This window comes from Daucus carota, chromosome 2 (assembly GCF_001625215.2).
Source record: "Daucus carota subsp. sativus chromosome 2, DH1 v3.0, whole genome shotgun sequence".
NCBI classification, from domain to species: Eukaryota; Viridiplantae; Streptophyta; class Magnoliopsida; order Apiales; family Apiaceae; genus Daucus; species Daucus carota.
Genome location: NC_030382.2, coordinates 4,875,870 through 4,899,049, shown reverse-complemented (window position 1 = coordinate 4,899,049; position 23,180 = coordinate 4,875,870). Strand labels below are relative to the sequence as shown.

At 33.1% G+C, this 23,180-nt stretch overlaps 1 long non-coding RNA gene across 1 annotated transcript; it reads right to left on the bottom strand.

Annotated features, from left to right (window-relative positions):
- Window positions 1–19,242: 19,242 nt before the first annotated feature.
- On the bottom strand, window positions 19,243–20,148 carry LOC135150151 (uncharacterized). The gene is made up of 3 exons (XR_010288448.1): window positions 20,014–20,148; window positions 19,828–19,874; window positions 19,243–19,440 (listed from the first exon to the last, which is right to left on the bottom strand). It is a non-coding gene; the product is annotated as an uncharacterized LOC135150151 (long non-coding RNA).
- Window positions 20,149–23,180: the final 3,032 nt, after the last annotated feature.

Here is a 23,180-nt window from a genome sequence, read left to right as displayed (position 1 = left end):
AGCATCTACTTTCTTTCTATTACTATATGGCACTCTAAATATTTGCTCAAGCATCTGGACCGTAGAATATATGCATGTATGTGGAAGCCTGTAACTGCAAACCTAGTACTCACACGTTAAGTACTTAGTCAGGTAGTTTTTTTTATCATGGTTATATATTTCATATTATTAATATTTTTTATTTTTTTTATATTATATTTTTTGTGATGCATATTTTTAGTTTCTGAGTGTGTATTATACTAACTATATTAAAAATACATAAAGAATTGTATTGAAAAAAAATACCTAACATGCTACAAAAATTATATATAAATAAAATACCGAAAATGTGAGGAAAAAACTGTATTAGAAATACAGGACATTGTATTTGTTATTTTTTTTATGTTTTTCTTATTCTTTAATATTTTAAACAAAAGTGGTGCTCGTTTATTTTAAATGTATATATCTGAAAAACATATGTTCTAAATTTTAAATAATTTTAAATACACTATTTTAAAATTTATGTTTATAAAATATATAAACATATGTTATCTAAGTAACAAAATTACAACATATTTATATAACAAAACATAAAACATAATAAATTACAAATTATGAATAAACATTTGAGAAAAATACAGTGTAAGAAAGTACCGGACACTCTATTAGTTGTATTGTGCATATTTTTTATATTTTATTCTTTAATTTTTATTTTGAATATAATTATTTCATACTTGTGTACAGAACTTGTAGTACCTGTTTACAGAACTTTAGCTTTGAAGACAAAATACAGGACAAAAAAATACAGGACATTGTATTGGTTTTTCTTATAAAATATCAAATATATAACAAAATACAGAACAAAAAAATACAGGATATTTTTTGGTTTTTTTTATAAAATACCAAATATATAAAAAAAATACATGACATTGTATTGATTTTTTTTGTTCTTAATTTTTATACAAAAATAGTACAAATTTATTCTTATTTCTTATATTTAATATGTAAATTTTAAAATTCATTTATATTTATTTGGATTTTTCAAATCTTTCTTTATTGTGATTTTATGAAATATGTATATTTGTACTGAAAATACCGAACTAAAAAATTTAAAATATTAAAGACAACAAAATAAAATTATAAAACACAAACATTATCAAAGACAAATATAAATAATACTAAAACATTAATATAATAGATAGCAATATGAAATTGGTGAAACATAAAACACCTAAAATGAATGAATTTCAAATTTACAAAACATAACATAATTATATGATATTTTACAAAATAGAGAAAAATGTGTTCTGAAACCTTACAACATATTTCGTATAACAAAACACAAAATATAAATACAGAATAAGTGAGAAAGTATAATTATGAAAAATACAGAATATTGTATTTGTTGTTTTTATTCTTTTTTATAATATTTGAAAAAAAATTATGTTCTTTGTTTTTTTAGCTTTAACTACTTTATTTAAAAAATTATATTTACAATATAAATATAAATATTTTTTTATTTAAAATACTTACAAATTAATTTATATAACCAAATAAAAAATATGAAATATTATAAATCAGTAAATAAACATGTCATGGAAATGTAAAAGTAGAAAATAATACAGGACAATGTATTTGTGGTATTGGGTATTTTTTTTATTCTTCTTCTTTTTTTATTTTTTATAAGTATGTGTCTACAGAACTTGTAATAAGTGTTTACAGAACTGTTTGTACCCAGATTTTACAGGCGTCAGGACACGACGTGATCTGCACTGACACGACGGGAAGTACTGGCGACAAGACATGTAGTGGCAGATGGATAAGCATGAAGACTGGGTCTTAACAAACCCACCTTTTTAGGGGGAGAATTCAAATGGAAGTCAGAGAGGTGCCAGCAATATAGGAGGAAGTTACATGCACGTGGGAGTTAAGTGGAGAGAAAATAGGAGTTGCATATGGGATAGGACTCTTGGAAGACAAGTATATATACGGAGGGCACATTACACTACTTCTAGGTTATCTCTACATGCTGCATAATAGACCCTGAGTTATCTTCTACTCATTACATTGTAGTGCAACTCTAAGAGATTATCATCAAGAGACTTCTACACGCCTACAACTTCTTCTTCTACCTAATACCATTATTTTTCTTACGCATAAACCCCAAACCAAGCCCAAGATATACAAATTGATACACACACATATATACATATATTAACATACAAGGATTTCTCTTCTTCAACTTATATCAGCTAAGTTACACATCTCCATCTCCCTCAAATCATTCTGCCGACGGGTACATAGAGGTGTGGAAGGGTGCACACTGCTGTCGGACGGGTGCATGCTGCTGTCGGACATGAACTACTTCTGAAGCCGACGTCTGCGTATTTTTGTACTTGTATCTTGCTTTTATCATGCTTGTAAGCTCATACTTCATCATTATAGTGGATATTTGGCTGGGACATTCCCACCCGCGGTTTTTAACCTTTTACAAGGGGTTTTCCGCGTCACCAAAATTGTTCGTGTTCTTGTCTCTTATTTTCTTTTAGATATTTTTCCATTCGATCTTTTAATTATTCATACATAAAATACTTACTCCATTGTTATAGAAATTAAATAGGCTTGGCTTTTAACCCTACAAATTTTGGTAAAAACAATTGGCGCCGTCTGTGGGAAACTAGCGAAGCACTTACATGATTTCTATGGCAATGGAGTTCACGTCGACGCGCATACTAATCGGTTCAAAAGGGGCTACAAGAGATAGGCGTCATGGATACACTGATTTTCTGTATCACATCATTTTGGTTGACATAGCAAAAAGAATTCTGTTTACAAACATGTAGCTGACGGGTTGGCTAGGGGCTGTCCAACGGGTTGGCTGAGTTGAAGAACACGTCGCCCAACACACACAATGGATGTCTATGTACTGATCTTTAACGCATTGAAGAAGCCATTTATGAGTAAAGATGTCAAAATTACACTGACACGTCCAACATGACAATGGTTCAGGGGACTACCCGACGAGGTGATCAAGCTGTCCATATATCGCCGACGCCTTCAACCTACAACACATGATAGTTTGAGAAGACGACGACATACATGTGTCACATCGTTCGGTGGTACACAATGACTCTAAGAAGGCACTTGTCAAGGTTAAACAGAGCGGAAGTGACCACAAACGACCATGACATGTACGACAGGAATAAGTTACACTCATCTCATCACGTCTGATGGGTACTAGTAAACAACATGTAACGCGACACGAACAACAAGACATGAATGACATCTACGCAACGATAAACAACGCCACAAGGAGAAAATTCATGTCATCAACCTTGAGAATTCTAAGTTACGAAAAAATGTGAATACAATAGAGAACGGCGACAATGAACGACATGCGAACCAAAGACATGTTGAAGTAGATGGACACATTTCGACGACACGATTGCCGACAATTCTAGAAGTATCCAACTCCAACCTGAGTTAACAACAACCTCCCAGTAAGAAGAAACCAACAACATGACGACATGAGTCAGAAGACATGGGGCTGATGTCATATCCAAAATCTTCACCTGTCTAGACACGACGTGATGAACGCGTTCGACATGATGAAAAGGAAGAAGACACGACATGACCAGGAAGGATAAACATAGAAGAAATAGTCAAAAAGAGACTACTTGTTGCGACAAGTCCAAAAAAGTTGATTAAGGTCAGCTTGATGACAAGGGACATAACGGTCAACAACATGACGTGAAACCTCTAGAAGTGTCCGACGACTCCAACGATACATTACGAATTACGAACTACAAGTCCCCAGGGGCTCGAACATGCTACTTTTGGAACTTTATCACATGTAAGTGAACTCATCCTCTTTATTCTCTTAGTCTTTAGCAATATGATAATAAGTTGATAACGATCTTTACTTGGGCTTATGCTATTTTAATGATATTTCATGCTTCCAATGAATGTTTGCTTGAATGATTCATGATCTAAGCATAATGACACATGTGCTTATTTCTTACATGACTTGCTACTCTACTTGATTGATATGTATATTGAAATATGTTATGCAAGTTGTTCCAAACTGTCTTCATGTTTAACTACTTAAAGTTGACGTCTTCATCATAATGTTTATTGTGACATGATATTGCATGAGTATAAATTAGATGCATATTTAATAGGCAAGGAGGGCTGATCACCCATCCTACTACGGTTGATCATTATCAAAAGATGATGACGACAATACTACACACTACACAAATAACTTACGATGCCATTAATAATGATGCATTTCAATATTATGTATTTAAACATTACATAATCACAATTACAATTACGAGCTAAGTTTCAAGAGGGAAAGGCCTTTTAACTAGCCTACGAATGCATGCATCGACGTTTGAAAATAAACAAATTTGTCGAATACATCAACGTTTGAAAATTATATATTTGTCGAATACTTATACTACATGCATCAACGTCTGAAAATTATATATTCATCGAATATATATATTTGTCGAATACATATACTACGTGCATCAACGTTATAAAAAATAAATTTGTCAACTACAATTACGGATATTACAAGTTGAAATAATTGACGTATTTAACATACATGTCGACGAAAACTCCACAAAATCACGCAAGTCACGACCCTTGGTCGGACACATGAATTACAACGTACATTTCTACATGTCATGATTTACACGAGTCATGACAGATTGCATTGACGTCTGACGTGGCACGATTTCTACATATCACGTTATGATGACGAGATACACATCATGTCTACAAGTTACACATGACGGACGAAGACATGTTACAAAACACTTTACGTGTCGTACTCTTGTTCATTACGTCACGATCACTCCAAATTAAGGGGTCACATGAACCAATTTCAAGTCATGGACGCATAAGAATATGCAGCCGACAATAACGATATTATATACAACATATTGCAGATGTCGGAAAACATCTACAAGGGGCTTTACGCATATGACGCAAAGCGACATCACGACTTGACATGTTAATACTATGGGGCTGATTGTAATTATGTCCAAGCCTACAGGTAACTACGATAGAGCAAATACAAAGCGTTCTCATAATTAGAACGAAAAACTAACAACAACAAAACAGCTATTCATCGATGTTTTTATCATTAGAAAATTTGGACCACAATGACAACTCGAGACAACTTTGTAACGACACAACGAGATTGAGACTTGATACATGACAACAATGAACAAGACAAATCAACGTGACACGATCACGTGTTGCAAGCGTCAGTAGTTTAACATAGCATCGGCGTTCCTTTTATTACAAAGAAAGAGACGACGTCGACGTCAACTTGAGATCGCCTCTCTAAAAAAAAAAAAAACAAGCCAAAATCCTCGAAGCAAATGACGTCTTTAGTGAACTTTGAAACATCATCTCGACTTCAAGTTGATAGTAACTGCTTGGTCATCTAGTCACGAGCCTCGACGCTACAAGTCATCGTCCACTCTGGTTGCTCCTTAGGCGAAGGAATAAATCTCAAGTGGAGTATTCTAGACGTAATTTCATTGGTTGCATGCCTCCACCCAATAAAATTAGGGGCTAATGTTTGTACCCAGATTTTACAGGCGTCAGGACACGACGTGATCTGCACTGACACGACGGGAAGTACTGGCGACAAGACATGTAGTGGCAGATGGATAAGCATGAAGACTGGGTCTTAACAAACCCACCTTTTTAGGGGGAGAATTCAAATGGAAGTCAGAGAGGTGCCAGCAATATAGGAGGAAGTTACATGCACGTGGGAGTTAAGTGGAGAGAAAATAGGAGTTGCATATGGGATAGGACTCTTGGAAGACAAGTATATATACGGAGGGCACATTACACTACTTCTAGGTTATCTCTACATGCTGCATAATAGACCCTGAGTTATCTTCTACTCATTACATTGTAGTGCAACTCTAAGAGATTATCATCAAGAGACTTCTACACGCCTACAACTTCTTCTTCTACCTAATACCATTATTTTTCTTACGCATAAACCCCAAACCAAGCCCAAGATATACAAATTGATACACACACATATATACATATATTAACATACAAGGATTTCTCTTCTTCAACTTATATCAGCTAAGTTACACATCTCCATCTCCCTCAAATCATTCTGCCGACGGGTACATAGAGGTGTGGAAGGGTGCACACTGCTGTCGGACGGGTGCATGCTGCTGTCGGACATGAACTACTTCTGAAGCCGACGTCTGCGTATTTTTGTACTTGTATCTTGCTTTTATCATGCTTGTAAGCTCATACTTCATCATTATAGTGGATATTTGGCTGGGACATTCCCACCCGCGGTTTTTAACCTTTTACAAGGGGTTTTCCGCGTCACCAAAATTGTTCGTGTTCTTGTCTCTTATTTTCTTTTAGATATTTTTCCATTCGATCTTTTAATTATTCATACATAAAATACTTACTCCATTGTTATAGAAATTAAATAGGCTTGGCTTTTAACCCTACAAATTTTGGTAAAAACAAGAACTTATTAATTTTTTTAATTTTGAAGACAAGCACGCGTGTTCCTGTTTTAAGTGTTTTAACGCCGTGTTTTTTTGGCTCATGCATCCGTCTTTGGCGCCGTGTCTTTTTTAACTCTTAGAAGAGTTACTAGGTTACTTTTTAGTTGGATCTTGAGAAGCCCTATATATATATATATATATAGTCAGGTTCTATGCAGTACAAAAAATATTGGAGTATTGGAGTACAAGATTAATAGAATATAATCTAGTCATTTAAATTTTAATTTTTTTTCTATAATATTTTTAAACATCCGATAACCTGCAGATTATGTTCTACAACATAAACATTGTAATCAAAAGATAGAACAATTACTTTTATAAATCCTAGGACATTATGTTCTGCAATATAACTTATAAGCAGAACAACAATCCTGCTTGTTAAAGTTGAAAAATATTAATGATTAATTGATAATTGTGTTTAATACTACTAATAAATGATAAATTATATATAAATTTGGATAATCAGATATATTATTTATGATTAAACTAAAAAATTATGATTTGTACTCCAATACTTCCAATGTTTATATGTACTCCATATAACTTAACTATATATATATATATATATATATATATATATATATATATATATATATATATATATATATATATAGGGTTGCACTCCACACATAACACTTTAAAAAAAGAACAACACAGTCGTAACACTTCATTTTTCATGAATAATTATTTGTTAAGGTTATAACTACATAGCTAAACACTAATTAAACTTAATATATGAAATCTAACATCCAAACTCATCCAAATTACTAATATGAAATATTATAGAATCCAGAACAGAATCCAGAATAGAATCATATAAATATATTTTTTGCACGATTATTTCACATAGAATCATGTTATTTTTAATAAAAATTTATTATTAAACATGGTGGATACTATTATCATTCATAATAAAACGTTATTCAGCTTAAAGTTTGAATTTGCTTCAAGTTTTAGATGAGATTCTATATTTGATTCTAAAGTGTTCTGTGTTGTTCTTTTTTTAACAGTGTTCTGTTTTGAGCAATGGCCTATATATATATATATATATATATATATATATATATATATATATATCAATTCTCAACTATATGTTCTTTTTTATCAACATTTTTATGTTATTCAATGGCAGTAATTATGTCTCATAGCTTCTTGAAGGATTAATATACGTCTAGTAGTTTCGGTCATGGTTGCAGAAATCCGAAATTTCAACTAATAATCGATTGACCTATCAGGATTTATGGTGATTTATGGGAGAATTTTTGATAAATAGGAGTAGTAGATCGATTATCGTAATTTTCAAGTAATAATGATAAATTAAGTAAAAAGTCTAGAAATAATTATAAATAAATAATTGTTATGAAAATTATCAAAACTTTAAGACATTTAATATTATAGATTATTTCTGGGATCATTATTACTGTTGTTTTAGTATGCAGGATTACTACTTATTGTTGCTCTAATTTATAGCATTATTCTCTTTGTAGCCTACACATGCTTACAAAGATTATTAATAAGGAAAGGAAATTTTCGGATAGAAACTTACTATGTGAGTTCTTACACTAATTCTCAACATATACAATATATGTTCGATTGTCCGAGAGTAGGATGGAGATTTTTCAAGTTGTCATCATTGGACTTGCACCAACCGGACGTACCATGATGGGTTATGTGTCTTTGATGTTCGCTTCACCCCTAAATATCGTGTTGTACCACCGGTACGTGTTACTGTATTTCATTTGTTATTATGAATTTAATTTATTGACTATTTTCAAATGTGGCGCTACTAACGATTGTTGTGTCAAAGTTTTTCATTCAAGAGATTCATTACCACTCTAGAGTGCTTCAAATTAATCCAAACTAGTACTGCTATTGAAGAGTTTGCCTCAGCCTTCTAAACTCTTGGATAGGTTGTTGGAATGAGAATCGGTTGCCAAAGAGGCTCAAGTATGGCAGGTTTTGGTGTCAATACAAGTTTTAGTACTGAATGAAAAATCTTTCTTTAATGTGCATCTGTACTATAACACCTCTACAGGGAGTGAGGGGAGAGAGAAGATCCAATATGTACAATGAAGAAATCTTCATTTTATTCTTGAAAGCAATGATGCATTCCCTACAAAGCCCCATGGATATGTTTTCCAATGCCTCTTCCAATATTATCCGTGATCAGTTATATGCTTCATATATGAATTAATTGACTACCTTTATATATGTAATGATCATTGGTTATTTTTTAAAACTTATCCTTTTCTTATGAATTAGTGCATCATTTCAAAGATTTTGTATTGGGTCGTTTTCATACTGGCGGCCGTTCTATGTTATTAGCTTGTACATCTTACATGGAGGGGGCTAACGTAGGTTGCATAGTAAAATAATGGACATTCCTTCTTGCAGCAAACAATGATCTTTCGCCAACTGATCACCTAACATTCTAATAATATAGTTTGGTCTCTTGAGGCTTGAACTTTATAATTCCTGTGTATGATGACATAGGATGGATTCCCACTCAGGAATATTTTTTTCATAATTTACCAATTTTCTACAAATTTTCCTTGGAATTGTTTAGGTGCCCAAGTTGATGAATTTTTTACAATTTTGATTTGTTTAGGTAGCTAAGTTGATGTTTTGATAATGTTTTTGGTGGAAAAATAGAAAACATTTTATTGATTGATAAATGTACAAGAAATTCATGAAAGTAATTTTTATTATAATATGGTGGTAGTATTGGTATAAAACGGTGATTTGATAAATATTTTAATTATGATAAATTAGGAAATTAATATTAAAATATAATATTTTGGTATGTCTGCACAAGAATCAAACATTTTTATATGAAACAGTAAAATGGCGTATAGATCTATCATAAAAATAAATTGATCATTAATTAAACAAATCCAATTTTTTTGTCTTGATATCTAAATAAAGTTGAATTAGAAAAATAATGTCAAACAAAATTATTTGTTAATGATTATTGCCCTCTATGTTGATATAGTTATAAATATAAATTGTCAAATAAAAAAATGGAAAACAAATTTGCTCTCTTAATATGTATGAAATATGTTTTCTTAATTGGTTTTCTAAGAAAAATATTTTAAAATATTCAAAAATTCTAGATGATAAATTGTCTATAACTAAAAAAGCTTTTAGGCTATTGAGATTAATACTTACTTATCATTTTCAATCAATGATGATATTTTTGTTTTCATTGTTTTATCCTGAACTAGTCTAGTCATATTACCTTTCTCCTTAAAGTCCATTACTTTTCTCGTTAGAGCCCATTAGGAGGCCCATGTCCTTCACTTACCCCTAACTTGTATATTAAATTAGGATTTAATTACAATTACACACATCTATGCCTGATGTTAGGGGGCGTCTCCTCCATTAGGTTAGAGCATCAATCAATCAAGTTATTGCTAAATCATGTGTATATGAATCCATACAAGTGTATTGAGTGGTGAATGATTAGATGTTTCAAAGGGAGCAAATAACATTGTTAATTCTTCCTTCAAATAATGAAGAAAATTCTCCAGAAAGACCATGCCTGAGACTTTTTTTCAAGGTTTGGAAGAAGCATCTACTTCCTTTCTATTACTATATGGCACTCTAAATATTTGCTCACGCATCAGGTATATATATATATATCAATTCTCAACTATATGTTCTTTTTTATTAACACTTTTATTATATTCAATCGCCATAATTATGTCTCGTATCTTCTTGAACGATTAATATATGTCTCGTAGTTTCGATCATGGTTGCAGAAATCAGAAATTTCAACTAATAATCGATTGACCTATCAGGATTTACTGTGATTTATGGGAGAATTTTTGATAAATAGGAGTGGTAAAATATTTTTTTAATGATTAATTGAGGATCTTTAAAACACCGATTGCAGTAGATCGATTATCGTAATTTTAAAATAATAATGATAAATTACGTAAAAAAATCAAAATATAATTATAAATAAAGTATTGTTATGAAAATTATCAAAACTTTAAGACATTTAATATTATTGATTATTTCTAGGATCATTATTACTGTTGCTTTATATGCAGGATTACTACTTATTGTTGCCCTAATTTATAGCATTATTCTCTTTGTAGCCTACACATTCTTGGACAAAGATTATTAATAAGGAAAGGAGATTTTCGGATAGAAACTTACTATGTGAGTTCTTACAGTATTTCTCAATATATACAATATTCGATTGTCCGAGAGTAGGATGGAGCTTTTGCAACTTGTCATAATTGGACTTGCACCAACCCGCCGTACCATGATGGGTTACTGCATTTCATTTGTTATTATGAATTTAATTAATACTCCAGAGATTCATTAATACTCCAGAGTGCTTCAAATTAATCCAAACTAGTACGGCTATTGAAGAGTCTGCCTCAGCCTTCTAAAATCTTGGATAGGTTGTTGGAATGAGAATTTGTTGCCAAAGAGGCTCAAGTACCGCAGGCTTTGGTGTCAATACAAGTTTTAGTACTAAATGAAAAATCATTCTTTAATGAGCCTCTTTACCGTAACACCTATACCCGGAGTGAGGGGAGAGAGAAGATCCAACTTGTCCAACTTGAAAGCAATGATTCATTCCCTACAAAGCCCCATGGATATGTTTTTCAATGCCTCTTCCAATATTATGTGTGATCAGTTATATGCTTCATATATGAATTATTGACTACCTTTATATATGTAATGATCATTGGTTATTTTTTAAAACTTATCAAGTGTATTTATCCTTTTCTTATAAATTAATGCAGCATTTCAAAGATTTTGTATTTGGTCATTTTCATACTGGCGGCCGTTCTATGTTATTAGCTTGTAGAGCTTACATGGAGGGGGCTAACGTAGGTTGCATAGTAATATAATGGACATTCTTTTTTGCAACAAACAATGATGTATCGCCAACAAATCACCTACCTAATATTCTAATAATATAGGTTCTGGTCTCTTGAGGCTTGAACTTTATGAGCCGATAATAACAATTTGTAATGACCTTCATTATTTGCATGTGACACCAATACCTAAAAAATTCCAAATTCTTTTTTCTTTATTCCCCGATATCTGGTAAATACTTGGTCGTAATAATCTTTAGTTAAGATTTAACTAAAAGATATTATTTGCATAAAATTAAAGATGGTGTTAGGTACCTTATTAGTAGGTGATGAAGCAAGTGTTACATGGTCATTATAGTAGAGGTGCGAGTATAATTCACATTTTACTCTTTATAATGAATCCACCTTATTCATGCTAGAAGAAATACGTGCTTTTCTCTTGCCTTTCTTTTCACATTTATAACACTTCACCTTGGAATAATTTATATTACCCTTCTTTTCATCACTAGACTTTTTCTTCTAGTACCTTTGCTTGTGAACATCCAAAGACCTCTTTTGGAAGTTGCCTTGGGTTTGAGCTCTTCCCAACTTCATTTTATTAAAGCCCTTAACTAGCATAACACTCATTTCTTGTATTGTAGAGTCATCAATTTCACCATGAATATTTGACTCAACTTTTAAAGCTTTCCTCCTATAGGAATTCACAATCTTTGACTTTAAAATTTTCTTTCAACATTAAAGGCATTAGAATTTGCCCTTCTACTCCTCTTGTTCTTTTTGTTTGAACATCGAGATCTTGGTTGTCAGCAATCTATAAACTTCAACTAATGACACAATATCAAGATCGTTAGATTTAGGCCATCATACACGATTTTGTATCGCCTTCCTCAGCTCGCAAAAAATTGGGATTCGAATCTTCACAATCATATTCTTTATCAACTAAATACAAGTTATTAAGTAAAGTAAGGAACATGTCATATATATCTGAAAGGCTTTCATAAGCTTTAGCCTCAAATTGTTCATATTTTCTAAATTAAGAGATCCCTTCTATTCTTCTTGATTTACTTTGTTCCTTGACATTGAATTTCGAGTGTATCCTATATTTCTTTTGTTTTTTTTACAAGTAATTATCCAATTGCTGCGTAATGCATTCTTTTCTTTTGGTGCCATCTCTCGTTTTGTTTTCCTGATATAGTGTTGAAGAACTATATCATTCTTTGGCACCGTCTTTGTGGAAATAAATAGACCATCTTAGATCTTGTCAAGATAATCGAGATCGGATACTTCAACATACGTAAGTATTTTTACCTCTATTTGGAGTACTAGACTTTGTTCAGAACTAGGATTTTAACTTTCATGCTTGTTTATCGACTATCCAAGTTCTGACTATACGAGCTCAAATAAGGTAATTGATTCAGAGTAAGAGGTTGAGAACACTGTTTGAGGAGAAACAGAAAGAAGCAGTCGAGCCTTCCCTATCCTATCGAAATTGAACTGGAAAAACAAGCATATTGTGGAAATTAGAAAGCTGAACGTGGCAGTTCAGAAAAATGTGAAGATTCTTTTGGATGCAACCTGTCTTGGACAAAATATGCAATATCTTGTGAAATCAAAGATGCATCTCGCAGTCACAAATTGGAAGCTGCCATGGCTGAAGTAAGCAGGTTGCTGGAGCTTTTGCCTCCAAATGGTGCTTTGGCAGCCCCCGCTCAACAGCAAAATTTTGCTTCTTTTCTCGATACCAATTTCTATAAAAAGAACATAAACACACAAGGAAAAGCTCAGGTAGTAGCAGTGTAAGATATTCAGGAAACTGAGGCCGAGAAGGTGAAGACTAGAGCTATTGAGACGGGGGAAGGTAGTGGAGAGAATAAAAAGGGCATGATCTGCGCTGAGTTGGAAATGAGCAATTTGGCCTAGGCATGCTGGCATCGATGCTTTTGCAGTGTTTGTGGGACCGGTGAATCCTGTATTCATGGTTTGGTTCCCACAAATGATGCAAAAGCACAGATGCCAGCATGGCTAGGCCAAAACGCTCATTTCCAACTCACCGCAGATCATGGCCTTTTTCTTCTCCCCACTACCTTCCCCCGTCTCAGCAGCTCCAGCCTTCACCTTTTCGGTCTCAGTTTCATGAACATCATGCAGTGCTACTACCTATGCTTTTCCTTGTATGTTTGTGTTCTTTTTAGAACATTTGTATCGACAAAAGAAGCAATATTTTGCTCTTTAGTGGGGGCTAATAAAACACCATTTGGTGGCAAAAGCCCTTGCAGCCTGCTTACTTATTTATCTTGACATCACTATTTGAATCTACTTTCGATGAAGGTTCATTTTCAAAAGTAGATTTGGAATCATTATTAGCACTATGTACAAATTTAATTATAGTCATCTTAGATTAAATGATCTTGATTAGTTTCTCATAGGAACTAGATTCATTTTTCATTGTTTTTATATCCTAGACCCTTTTTTTAATTCTTATAAGTAAGAATTTCTTGAACTTTCCTACTAGAGATAGTCCATATTTTAATCATTTCTTTCTCCCTAACTAACTCAAGTTAAAGGTCGCACATCTTTTTGTATTTGAGTTCATTGTACTTAGCTTTTTCACAATCCCTTTTAACCTCTAACAAAAGCATTAACTCAGCTTCTATATAATGATTCCTTTTCTTTTAATCACATATCTAAGTTAAAAGTCTAGAGTTTGGAAGGGATCAATCCTAAAGCTAACATGCAAAGACTTTAGGAAAGATTTAACTAAAATATATTATTTGCAACAAAATTGAAGATGGTGTTAGATTTAAGTCTAGATCATCCGTTAGACACCGTCACGTTCAATTGAATCGAAAAATAAGGAGATTGTGGAAATTAGAAAGTTGAACAAGGCACCTCAGAAAAATGTGAAGATCCTTTTGGTTGAGAACGTGTCTTGGACAAAATATGCAATATCTTGTAAAATCAAGGGTGCATCTCGCAGTCACAAATTAGAAGCTGCCATGGCTGAAGTAAGCAGGCTGCCGCGGCTTTTGCCACCAAACGATGCTTTGGTAGCCCCCGCTGAAGAGCAAAATGTTGCTTCTTTTGTCGATACTAATGTCTCTAAAAATAACACAAACACACAAGGAAAAGCTCAGGTAGTAGCACTGCAAGATTTTCAGGATACTGAGGCCGAGAAGGTGAAGACTAGAGCTATTGAGACAGGGGAGGGTAGTGGAGAGAATAAAAACTACATGATGTGTGCTGAGTTGGAAATGAGCATTTTGGCCTAGGAATGCTAGGATCCGTGCTTTTGCATGGTTTGTGGGACCAGTGAATCCTGTATTCATGGTTTGGTTCCCACAAACCATGCAAAAGCATAGATGCCAGCACGGTTAGGCCAAAATGCTCATTTCTAACTCACGGCAGATCATGCCCTTTTTGTTCTCCTGACTACCCTCCCCGGTCTCTACTACCTATGCTTTTCCTTGTGTGTTTGTGTTCTTTTCAGGATTACTATTTATTGTTGCCCTAATTTATAGCATTATTCTCTTTGTAGCCTACACATGGTTGGACAAAGATTATTAATAAGGAAAGGAGATTTTTGGATAGAAACTTACTATGTGAGTTCTTACAGTATTGCTCAATATATACAATATATGTTCGATTGTCCGAGAGTAGGATGGAGATTTTGCGAGTTGTCATCATTGGACTTGCACCAACCCGCCTTACCATGATGGGTTACTGCATTTCATTTGTTATTATGAATTTAATTTATTGACTATTTTCAAATGTGGCACTACTAACGATTGTTGTGTCAAAATTTTTCATTCAAGAGATTCATTAGCACTCTAGAGTGCTTCAAATTAATCCAAACTAGTATGGCTATTGAAGAGTCTGCCTCTGCCTTCTAAACTCTTGGATAGGTTGTTGGAATGAGAATTGGTTGCCAAAGAGGCTCAAGTAACGCAGGTTTTGGTGTCAATACACATTTTAGTACCAAATGAAAAATCATTCTTTAATGAGCCTCTGTACCGTAACACCTATAGTGGGAGTGAGGGGAGAGAGAAGATCCAATTTGTCCAATGAAGAAATTTTCATTTTATTCTTGAAAGCAATGATTCATTCCTTACAAAGCCCCATGGATATGTTTTCCGATGCCTCTTCCAATATTATGTGTGATCAGTTATATGCTTCATATATGAATTATTGACTACCTTTATATATGTAATGATCATTGGTTATTTTTTAAAACTTATCAAGTGTATTTATCCTTTTCTTATGAATTAATGCAGCATTTCAAAGATTTTGTATTTGGTCATTTTCATTCTGGCGGCTGTTCTATGTGACATTCCTTTTTGCAACAAACAATGATGTATCGCCAACTGATCACCTAATATTCTAATAATATAGGTTCTGGTCTCTTGAGGCTTGAAATTTATGAGCCGATAATAAAAATTTGTAATGACATTCATTATTTGCATGTGACACCAATACCTAAAAAATTTCAAATTCTTTTTTCTTTATTCCCGATATCTGGTAAATTTCGACTAAAATATTTTGTATTGTGTATATTGCAGATTCATTTGGGCAATAAGAAGAACTTTGACTTTTTGTCAGCAATGCCCAAACTAATGAGGTTGGTTGGATTTTATACTTGGCCATAATAATCTTTAGTTAAGATTTAACTAAAAGATATTATTTTCATAAAATTAAAGATGGTGTTAGGTACCTTATTAGTAGGTGATGAAGCAAGTGTTACATGGTCATTATAGTAGAGGTGTGAGTATAATTCACATTTTACTGACTGAGAGAGGTTGCCTTTATTTCACAAGATATTTCATATTTTGTCCAAGCGAGGTTCTCATCCAAAAGATTCTTCACATTTTTCTCAACTGTAACGTTCAGCTTTCTAATTTCCACAATCTCCTTGCTTTTTTCATTCAATTTCTATAGGATAGGGTCCTCACGTTGTCTACCAGATGGTGGACTGCTTCCTTATGTTTCTCCTCAAACAATATTCTCAACATCTTGGTTTGCATGGATATTATGACATGATCCTCCTCTTTCTTGTTCCATCACTTCTCTGTTGTTTGATGAAGAATTTGTTAAATAAGGACTTGCATACTCTTTACATATTGGGTCACGATTTGTTTAGATTTGACGTATCTATTTTTATATTGATTTGTGTTGATGAAGAGATGGAGAAATTTTGTAGAATTTTTGAATGGTGTATGTTAGCATTGGAATCTTCATCATCTGTGAAGGTTATCTAGTACTTACAAAATGCAGTAGCCTTTACAAATTAAATTTTCCATATTGAACACCCTTGTCTCTATTATTATTTAGAACAAGAGTCTAATGTGGTCTTAATGCCTCTTTCATAGTGTTGGTAAATCTGCATTGAAGCACCTTTTTGACTACTGAAAATTTGCCAAAAGAATGTTCTAGTTCTAGGTTGATCTACATATATGACTTCAAAGAATCATGATTTCACATGGTCAGGTTGTGTAGATTTGATATAATATACAGTGTTTTGGCTATCATGTAAATAATTTTTAAGTCAGCACTAAGTATTATTCATGGTACTCTTTCATCCCTTACTAGGTTATTAAATAGAGTAGTGCAATTGGGGTGGTTGGTGTAAATGCAGGGGGCCAACCAATTAAAATCCACCACATGTCATTATGTACATGTTTTTGTACACAATTATGTGCACCAGGCATTTTCCTATTAAATATCCTTTTATGGAGATAGTAATAGTAAATATGTTTTTTTTTTAGAACTAATAGGTGAATTGAATTATATTTTCTATGATGTTGAAATAAACTTCTTTTTAGAAAGGAACATGTTTATAGAATTTAAAGTTAAAATTAATATTATAAATATGCCACTAATTAATTTTAAAAAAAAGACGATGCTAATCAAATCATAATTATTTACGGGAATGAATTAAACTCCACTTAAATTAAATAGTAATTTATAAACTAAACCTGAATATACGTAAATACTTTGAATTTATTGAATCCTATTTTTCCTCGTGTTAAAACCGATATCCCACTAAATTAGAATATATATATTACAAGATTTTGAAAATTAGATTTTCCATTCAATTATTAAAATCTGAAAAAGATATACAGTATAGTTCACCTCCATTATTATACTAACACACCCCTAACTTTTCAAGAATATTTTTAATAAAATATTAATCGTGATAGAATTAGCATACACACAACTGATTGTATAATGAATCAAGACGATCTAATTTCCATGATTTATATTTATATTTCATTGAAAACATAAAAAGTATATTCATTAGATTATTTACAAAGATGTATGGTAGAACAAGATATACTATATAATGCTATCTATATATCTTCAAAATCTCCTTATCATTTAATAATGGCATGCTCTTTTTTTTTTGCTAACCTAGTAATTGCATGTTTGTTTTCATTATTTTATTCTAGCTAGTAAATTTGAGGCGGTAAACAGTCATATCTACTGGCGGTAGTTGTACAAAATAACTCAGACGACAACCCATTACTCATAAGAAAGCCCCTGTCAACTATTTAGAGGAAAGTCCAGGCTTACCCCCAACTTATATTTTAGGTATAATTAAAAACACTTTTAGACTCGTCATGTAGGTTAACGAGCACTATCCATAGATTGAGGTTAAAAATTGGTTCCGGAGCCTAAAAACAGGTATTAATGTTGTGTTTTAAATCCTAGTTTTCTCAATAGTAATTGTTTATAGTTATCACTACAAGGAAAACAGGTTCCCACAACTATTTTTCACCCATGTCTCTGAAATTTCCCCTTGACTATGGGACCGCCCTCTCATTTATATCAAACAAGTCCGGTTTAACCATTGCTAGAACAATATAGCAAAATAGTTTCGTGTTACTTTTTAAATTTACTTATGAACAACATTGTCTTATAAAGGACAATTGTTAAAAAACATATAATACAACCGTTTTTAAGTGACAAACAACAGGGTATACATGTCAAGTAAGGCATTCTATTCTTTTTTATATTTTTCTGTTAAACAACATTACATCGACTTCCCTGTGGTCGGAAAACATGGCAACAACAGGTCTGAAAAAAGACGCCTTGTAGTAGCTTTTTGTAGACGACGGTTTAAGGCAAGAACATTTATGCAAGAGGTTTTGAAACAATAGTTTTCTAACTTACACACAACGTTTTATTAGTGTCAACCAAAGCTGTCTATTTTCTTTTATATTTCCTTAAACAATAGTAACTTCTTTCCCCGTAGTGTCAAAGCATGACAACAACTACTTTGTAAAACAAAGCTTTGTTATAGTATGTTGTAGACAACAGTTGGAGCAAGTACCATTGTGAGAGGTCCTTCAAGCAACCACTTCTTTTTATCATTTTGTCCATTTATTTGAGAGTTGTTCAGAAAAATGTTTTGGTTATCCATCATAGTTGTTTAGCTTTTGAGACAAGTCTTTGTTATATTTCCTAGTTGTTGGAATGTTGATCGAGCAATAAGTTTTTAGTATTTTACCAGTTATTAGATTGTCGTGGGCACAATGGTTGCTTTTTATTTCCGAACCCATTATGTGTTAATATGTAAACTTTTTATATATAAATTTCACAATTTCTATAAACCACATGCTCAAGCATGTATATATTCACCACCTGTTGAAAACACATGTAAACCAACTTCTTAAACATATATATAAACCAACCACAATCCACAATCAAAATATCAAAACATGAAAACCGACCGAGCACTAATCCACACAATCCGACCAATGAGTAATCCACAATGTGACGCCCCCGACTCGGGATGACCTCAGCAACCCGGCCCGGGGATGCCAAACAAACTAACTAACTCAATATATGCTTACACAATCTTAACAACACTTAATAATATAAAGCTCTTACAACGTCTTCAAGTTTGTAACAAAAGATTACATCGTAAGCTCCTAACACAAACACAAACATATTACACTAGCATCTTCCTTTACTTGCTACATGCCTCTCGTTGCCACTAAAACCTTAGTTCATCACATTCTTATCCTTTCCAGAACATCCTTCTCCAAAATTGTTTCCTGAGAAAGTTAGTGACATAAAAGAGTGAGCTCATAAAGCTCAGTAAGCATATATTGTACGATTCAACTGAGGTTTATCCAAAAACTAAAACAATCTTTCGATAAAATAATCATCAAGAATTTATCAATATCATCAAAGGTTCATCACAGCAAAATAGTTCACATAAGATTAAAACCGAGTATTCAAACATGATTAGTTCATCAAGTTGGGATCCCAGCCAGCTAAACAATCGGTTTAGCTTTACTTCCAAAAAGGAAGCATCTTCATCAGTTCATCAAATATCAATGCAAGAATACTCGTTTTTCATCAGTAAAACATGATTTTCAAAATCAAATCATCATTTAAATATTAAACATCAACAGCGAATAAGTACAGTATATACTTACAGTGCACAATGTCCTAATTTAAGTCTCAAGTCCAACAACTTCGTTCCCTAAAATATTCACACGTTTATTTTATTATTATCGAGTCATGCTTATAATAAATCTCTAATTACTACTAATCAAATCAAATAAATCAATAATTAAATAATAACTAATAAAACTATGAAAATACTAAGTAAGGAGACTTACTAGATTTAGCCAAGAGCTTCCTATTTAGTAAGCTTAGACATGTATGTGTTTATATAAGGAAAGTCACTACTTTCCTTTTTCTCCCTCTCGATATGGTATGGTGAATATAGGTTTGAGAAAATAAAATAGGTTGGCGTTAGGGTGGTGCTTGCCTTGGCGCCAAGCTGTACTTGCCTTGCTTCTCTAATTTTCTTAGCATAGATACTAGGTCATTGGTTATATTCACAAGAATATAGCATATTGCTATCAATGTGGTACAAAAATAATGATTAAAAGAAAAGAACTTCAAAGAAGCTAGCAAGATGCCTAGGTGCACAAGAGATGCATGTCTTGTTGAAATCTCCAAATTTTATTAATTAATGCCTTGCCTCTTGCTATATATATCCATCCTTGCTCCTTTCTTTTGAAGATGTGGGTTGGGAGATTTCTATCCCATTTACAAGTTACTATGTACCACATTGAAAAGATAAAGCAACTCCCCTCCATCCCATGTCTATATAAATCCCACTCACCTTACTCTTTACTTAAGAAAGTTTCTAGCTTTCTCTTGGCTCCGTTATAGCCAATTAAATTCAGTTTAAAATTTTAAATAATATAGTTTCATGCGAAGAGAAATAGATAAATTTCTCAAAATCATGTGGAAGATACATTGCTGAGACATAAGAGATGTAATCATCTCTTTCTCTAAATTAATACTATGAACCCAAGTTAGTTGTTTAACTTGGACTATAATTAGTCCCACATCGAGGAGGTATAGAAGGTACATTATGTCCTCCTTTATATAATTCAAGGCTATAGAGCCAATCCTTGCAAATAACCCGGCTACAACTTGTAGCTTGGTTTGTGGATAATTATATTTTATCCCACATTGAGATAGTTTTAAATAGATCTCTTTCTCAACTCTTTATAAAGCCAACAAGTCTCACTTCTTAAGTGATTAAAGGGAACTCACCCTTTCCATAATAGAAGTTGAGCATAGAACTCGCGAGTTCTGCATATGAACTCACAAAGTTCTATATAATTAAAATATTAAAATATAAGTAAAAACATATTCCTTCACTTGGCTTTACTTAGCCTGATAAGAAAAATAAGTTCATAAATATGACATGAAAGGCTAAAATTTCACTTCTTATAAATATGGAAGTAAAGATGAAAATTAATCATCAAGTTACACATTGACAAGCTATAAAACTCAAGATTTGTATTGGCAACTTGTCCCACATCCAGAAGATGTGAGTACAAGGCTCTTGCCTCCACCATATATTGAGGTTGAGCATATGCACAAATAATTAAAAATTGGGATTGGCTACTTGCCTAGGCCCATCTAACATCTAAACCAAAACTGTTGGGTCAAAAAGTCCAAATTTTATTTTTGAGATTGGACGCAATTTTACGAGATGGAAGAAAATATAATACTATTCTTCAAAATTCATATAATTTATGTATTTTCAAATAAAATAAAGTAGGGATATTACATCCTTCCCCCCTTAAAAGAATTTCGTCCTCGAAATTTAAAATTTAATTATACCTGATTTATCGAATAAGTGGGGATATTTCGCCTTCATCATTTCCTCGGGTTCCCAAGTTGCTTCCTCTATATTATGATTTCTCCAAATCACTTTCACTAGTGGTATGACCTTTGTTCTTAACTTCTGCTCGTGGCGATCTACTATTTCTACTGGGAGTTCTTCGTACTACATATTTTCCTGAATTTCTATCGGTTCATAATCTATAATATGTGATGGATCCGAGATATACTTTCGCAGATATGACACATGAAACACATTGTGAATATGTCCTAAACTTGGTGGTAGTGCTAACTCGTATGCCACTTCTCCAATTCTTCTAAGAACCTCGAATGGTCCGATATAACGAGGACTTAACTTTCCTTTCTTCCCGAACCTCATAACACCTTTCCATGGAGAAATTTTAAGAAATACAAAATCTCCCTCCTTAAACATCACATCTGGGCGATCTTTATCTGCATAACTCTTTTGTCTACTCTGGGCTGTTAAGACCCTTTGTTGTATCAATTTCACTTTTTCTGTAGTAACACGAATTAACTCAGGCCCCAACAATCTTCTTTCTCCAACTTCATCCCAACATAACGGCGTTCTACATCGACGTCCATAAAGAGCTTCATATGGAGCCATTCCAATTGTCGCTTGATAACTATTATTATACGCAAATTCTATTAAAGGCAAATGTTCTTCCCAACTTCCTTTAAAATCCAATACACAAGCTCTTAACATGTCTTCTAAGATTTGAATTGTACGTTCCGATTGCCCATCAGTTTGAGGGTGAAATGCCGTGCTCATGCTTAGTTTTGTACCCATCTCTTCTTGAAAACTATTCCAAAATCTTGAAGTAAATATGGGATCTCTGTCAGACACAATTGAAACAGCTACTCCATGCAGTCTAACTATTTCTCGTATATACAACTTTGCTAACTTCTCTAAAGGTGATGATTCTGATATAGCCAGAAAGTGGGCACTCTTTGTTAGTCTATCCACGATAACCCAGATGACATCATTTCCTCTTTGTGTCCTTGGCAATCCTAATACAAAATCCATAGTGATGTGTTCCCATTTCCATTCAGGGACAGGTAGCGATTGTAATAATCCTCCTGGCCTTTGATGCTCCGCTTTCACTTGTTGACAAACTAAACATCTCGCCACCCATTCTGCAATTTCTCTGTTCATCTTAGGCCACCAAAAATGTTGTTTTAAATCCTTATACATCTTCGTAGATCCAGGATGTACCGAAAAAGATGATGAATGTGCGTCAGACAATATTTCTTTCTTAATCTCTATATCAGATGGTACACATATTCGATTGCGGAACCTCACGATGTTGTCGTTTCCTTTCCTAAAATCCTTTTTACCCAGTTCTGAATTAGAATTATTCAAAATTTCCTTTAGGCGTTCATCTTGTCTTTGACTTGCCTTTATCTTTTCTAATAACATCGGTTTGACCTTAATTTGACATAATAAGCTCTCATCCTTCTTTTGCATACCAAATTCCATTCCAAGTCTTTGTTCTTGAACATCTAGTGAATCTACTATGACACGCGCACAATGCCCGCCTTCCTTCCTACTTAACGCATCAGCTACAACATTCGCCTTACCAAGGTGATATAAAATTTCACAATCATAATCCTTTAACAA